Below are 6,190 nucleotides of genomic sequence, written 5' to 3' on the forward strand. Positions count from 1 at the left end.
GCCACAGGAACTGGAAAAGGTCAGTTTTCATTCCAATTCCAAAGAAAGGCAATGCCAAAGAATGCTCAAACTACCACACAATTGTACTCATCTCACATGCTAGTAAAGTAATGCTCAAAATTCTCCAAGCCAGGCTTCAGCAATACGTGAACCGTGAACTCCCTGATGTTCAAGCTGGTTTTCGAAAAGGCAGAGGAACCAGAGGTCAAATTGCCGACATCCGCTGGATCATGGAAAAAGCAAGAGAGTTCCAGAAAAACATCTATTTCTGGTTTATTGACTATGCCAAAGCCTTTGACTGTGTGGACCACAATAAACTGTGGAACATTCTGAAAGAAATGGGAATACCAGACCACCTGACCTGCCTCTTGAGAAATCTGTATGCAGGTCAGGAAGCAACAGTTAGAACTGGGCATGGAACAACAGACTGGTTCCAAATAGGAAAAGGAGTACGTCAAGGCTGTATATTGTCACCCTGCTTATTTAACTTCTATGCAGAGTACATCATGAGAAACGCTGGATTGGAAGAAACACAAGCTGGAATCAAGATTGCCAGGAGAAATATCAATAACCTCAGATATGCAGATGACACCACTCTTATGGCAGAAAGTGAAGAGGAGCTAAAAAGCCTCTTGATGAAAGTGCAAGAGGAGAGTGAAAATGTTGGCTTAAAGCTCAACATTCAGAAAATGAAGATCATGGCATCTGGTCCCATCACTTCATGGGAAATGGATGAGGAAACAGTGAAAACAGTGTCAGACTTTATTTTTTGGGGCTCCAAAATCACTGCAGATGGTGACTGCAGCCATGAAATTAAAAGACACTTACTCCTTGGAAGAAAAGTTATGACCAACCTAGATAGCATATTCAAAAGCAGAGACATTACTTTGCCAACAAAGGTCCGTCTAGTCAAGGCTATGGTTTTTCCAGTAGTCATGTATGGATGTGAGAGTTGGACTGTGAAGAAGGCTGAGCGCTGAAGAATTGATGCTTTTGAACCATGGTGTTGGAGAAGACTCTCGAGAGTCCCATGGACTGCAAGGAGATCCAACCAGTCCATTGTGAAGGAGATCAACCCTGGGATTTCTTTGGAAGGAATGATGCTAAATCTGAAACTCCAGTACTTTGGCCACCTCATGCGAAGATTTGACTCATTGGAAAAGACTTTAATGCTGGGAGGGATTGGGGACAGGAGGAGAAGAGGACGACAGAGGATGAGATGGCTGGATGGCATCACTGACTTGATGGACGTGAGTCTGTGTGAACTCCAGGAGTTTTTGATGGATAGGGAGACCTGGCGTGCCAGGCGATTCATGAAGTCACAGAGTCAGACACGACTGAGCGACTAAACGGAACTGAACTGAACTGAACTGAAAAATCTGGAGAAGGCAATGGCACCCCATTCCAGTACTCTTGCCTGAAAAATCCCATGGATGGAGGAGCTTGGTGGGCTGCAGTCCATGGGGTAGCTAAGAGTTGGACACGACTGAGCAAGTTCAGTTTCACTTTTCATTTTCATGCATTGGAGAAGGAAATGACAGTCCACTCCAGTATTCTTGCCTGGAGAATCCCAGGGACAGGGTAGCCTGGCGGACTGCCGTCTATGGGATCGCACAGAGTCGGACATGACTGAAGCAACTTAGAAGCAGCAGCAAAAACAGAAAAATCCAGTACAGTGAGAAATGATCTATTCTCTTTTTTCAGTACCATCTTAGATCCAAGCAAGAGGAATCCTATGGTAGACAAACTTAAAATGAGCTCCATGACACCTATCTCCTAGAATCCACACTTATGTAAACCTTCCCTTTGAATATGGGAAAGACTTGTGACTTGCTTGTAATGAATAGAATATGGCAAAGATAATGGGATATATATGATTCCATATATATGATTATGTGATTATATAAGATTGCAACACCAGTCTTCCTGGAGTTTATTCTTCACTGTCTTTGCAGAAGCAAATGAGAATGTTGAGAACAAAGACATGCAAGGTGCCATGGATGACTTCCAGAAGCTAAAGATTTGCAGCTGATAGCCTGTAAGGGCATCCAGCCAACCATCAGCAAGAAAATGAAGCCTTCAGTCCACAACCAAGAAAAACTCAATCCTACCAAACTACTGAACTTAGAAATGGATCTTATCTTGGTCAATCCTGTGAGCCTACATCCCCACCTGACACATTAAATGAAGCTTTGTGAGATTTCAAGGCAGCAGACACTGCTAAACTGTACTTGGACTCAAGGCTCATAGGAATAGTGAGGTAACAGATATGTGTGTTTTAAGCTGCTAAATTCATAGTAATATTGTTATGCAGCAATAACAAATTAATAGAGATTCCTTCCCGGGGCCCTTCACAAAAAGACATATATAAACACATATATTTGAATAATATATGGAAGGACGTATGCATGCTGGCACTCAGATTCTGGTGCTCTGTTTTGGCATAATAAGACCAGTAAATCTTAATTTCAGCTCATGTGACTTATTGTTCAGACTCTAGAGAATCATTCCACATCTCTGTCTTTATGTACTCCAAATAAAAGGCAATTGCTTCAGGATGCTGTAAAGATTTTTTGAGTTAAACCAAAATCAGAGAAGAGCACAACTTAAGAATATGAGGAGGATTTGAACAAAATAATTAAGTAGTTCAATCCTTATTCTTAGATAGCATAAATAAAATAGATATTGCTTAATGAAGCATTATTTCCCAAGAGTGTCAAATATCTAAGTTTTACTTCTAATGTTATTTTAATTCATAGTTTCAGGGATACTCACAAATTAACATGATATTCACAAAAGTTACACATAATAGCTGATTATTATATTGTAATATTCATTTTATTTTTAAATTTGTATGTAAGCAATTCTGTACATGGCATGTTATGTAGGCAACTATATGAAATTGATTACTCAAATTGCAAATAGTTTTTAAACCTGAGCTTTAATTAATATTTAAATAAATTTTTAGAAAGATATACAAACTTCACCTTAAATTTAAAATTTGACTTAAATTCTTAGGTTTCACAAATTATATTTTGTACTTTGCTTTTTTTTTCAGAGATTTTTAACTACTTTATTTTCATTTTTTTGTAATTTTTATTTTTGCTTTATTTTACTTTACAATATTGTATTGGTTTTGCCATACATTGACATGAATCCACCACGGGTGTACATGCGTTCCCAAACACGAACCCCCCTCCCACCTCTCTCCCCACAACATCCCTCTGGGTCATCCCCGTGCACCAGCCCCGAGCATGCTGTATCCTGCATCAGACATAGACTGGTGATTTGATTCTTACATGATAGTATACATGTTTCAATGCCATTCTCCCAAATCATCCCACCCTCTCCCTCTCCCTCTGAGTCCAAAAGTCCGCTATACATATCTGTGTCTTTTTTGCTGTCTTGCATACAGGGTCATCATTGCCATCTTTCTAAATTCCATATATATGTGTTAGTATACTGTATTGGTGTTTTTCTTTCTGGCTTACTTCACTCTGTATAATCGGCTCCAGGTTCATCCATTTCATCAGAACTGATTCAAATGTATTCTTTTTAATGGCTGAGTAAATACTCCATTGTGTATATGTACCACAGCTTTCTTATCCATTCATCTGCTGATGGACATCTAGGTTGTTTCCATGTCCTGGTTGTTATAAACAGTGCTGCGATGAACATTGGGGTACATGTGTCTCTTTCAATTCTGGTTTCCTCGGTGTGTATGCCCAGCAGTGGGATTGCTGGGTCATAAGGCAGTTCTATTTGCAATTTTTTAAGGAATCTCCACACTGTTTTCCATAGTGGTTGTACTAGTTTGCTTTCCCACTAACAGTGTAGGAGGGTTCTCTTTTCTCCACACCCTCTCCAGCATTTATTGCTTGCAGATTTTTGGATCGCAGAGATTCTGACTGGTGTGAAGTGGTACCTCATTGTGGTTTTGATTTGCATTTCTCTAATGATGAGTGATGTTGAGCATCTTTTCATGTGTTTGTTAGCCATCCATATGTCTTCTTTGGAGAAATGTCTATTTAGTTCTTTGGCCCATTTTTCTCTGACATAAATCACAGCAGGATCCTCTATGATCCACCTCCCAGAATTCTGGAAATAAAAGCAAAAATAAACAAATGGGATCTAATTAAAATTAAAAGCTTCTGCACAACAAAGGAAAATATAAGCAAGGTGAAAAGACAGCCTTCTGAATGGGAGAAAATAACAGCAAATGAAACAACTGACAAACAACTAATCTCAAAAATATACAAGCAACTTATGCAACTCAATTCCAGAAAAATAAACGACCCAATCAGAAAATGTACTTTGCTTTTTTAATTCATAATTTTTGTATTTTTAGATCACTAATTTTTCAAAATTTTTCATTTACTATAATTTGCATATCCTAATAAACTAATAACAAAAATACTTTTAATTTTTAAAAATTCTTTAGATAAAGAACTAGATAGACTGAAGGCCAAATTCAGCTCGGTTTTGAGTGACTAAAAGCTAAGCATGGTTCTACATTTTTGAGTTTTGAAAAAAAAAATCAAAAGAAAAATAGTATTAGTGACATCTGAGTTATGTGAGACTCAAATTTCAGTCATGTTCATTCACTTGCATATCTTCTATGGATGCTTTCATGGTATAATAGCAGAGTTGAGTCATTGCTACAGAGACTGGATGATTGACAAAGCTGTAAATATGTACTATTTGGTCATTTAACATTAAAAGTTTGCTTGACCCTTACTTTAGATTATTACTGTCACTAGAACATATATTATGTTAAAGTATTCATTATAATAACATAACAGCTTATTTGCCAAGATAAAGGCAATTAAAGCTTATATTCATAGAATAAATATGTGGTGATTTTTAATTATGTCTTTATTACTCACTTGAATACTGCTGTTTCATGATCAGAGCACCTAGATATGCTCAATAATAGCATTCATTGATTTTGATAGCTTGCCACCTTTCAGTCATATAGAAACCATAGATTTTATATACTTTTCCCAATTTTGTTGTCATGAACATCAATATTATGAGCATCAGTTTTGTTATGAACATCAAGGTAGGAGCACAGAATATACTTATTTAATAGTTTGTTGATAAATACCTTTAAAATATTTAGACAAATGTATGTAGCTTGGGCCTCACAAACTTCTGAAAACTGCCCTTTTCAAAAGAACTCAGAATTTTCTGAATTTCAGAATTCAGAAATAGTTCCTATAAATGAACACATACATGCACACACACACATGATTGTGTATCCTTGTTTACTGTATCAGATTTAGTTTTCAAATAACCATTCTGCACATTTTGCTTTTTTTTTAAATCAACAAATGTTTGGACATTTAATTTCATTTGTTCATTCATGGATAAATTGGAAGATTTTAGTAAATCAAAATATCTATAGTTATTAAAAAGGATAGGGAAAATTTGAAGAAGCTGAGAATTTAAGTGAGAAATGGCTTAGGTTTGTGAGACAAAATTCCTGAGAAAATAATATATAGGATTCAGTTCAGTTCAGTCGCTCAGTTGTGTCCGACTCTTTGTGATCCCATGAATCACAGCACTCCAGGCCTCCCTGTCCATCACCAACTCCCAGAGTTCACTCAGACTCATGTCCATCAAGTTGGTGATGGGATTAATGGTGCCCAAAATTAAAGATAGTGGGCATTTAATGGGATCTAACTAATTACATATATGACTAGACCTTGATTGATTCGAATAAGAAAACTAATATGTTCAAATCATTTAGGAGGGTACTGGGAACCTATAGTTGTTTAGGCTTTGGCTAAGTACCTTTGGGAAGATAGAATAGATGGATAAATAAGTGAAAATCAGTCTAGAAAAGGAAAACTTTTATTTTATGGTTTACACTCGGAAGAATAGTTCATATTATTTTCCCCCAATATTTATCATATAACAAATGCATGAGGTAACTGATAAAATGATAAATAGCAGCACCACATTTAAAACCTTTAAAAAATGTAATTTCAGATGAGCAGGCTTTTACAGTTGTGTATGAATATTAGAGATATGTTTTCATTGGAAATAGATTTCTTAACAGATTTTCTATTTTTAATCGATTTTCACAGTGCTAATTTCTTACTTAAAATGTGTGTTACTCTGCAGACATTATCAGCATATGTCTACTTTTTATGCTTCTCTTTTGAAAAAGTAGACTTTGTACACA

Source organism: Capricornis sumatraensis, chromosome X (assembly GCF_032405125.1).
Source record: "Capricornis sumatraensis isolate serow.1 chromosome X, serow.2, whole genome shotgun sequence".
NCBI lineage: Eukaryota > Metazoa > Chordata > Mammalia > Artiodactyla > Bovidae > Capricornis > Capricornis sumatraensis.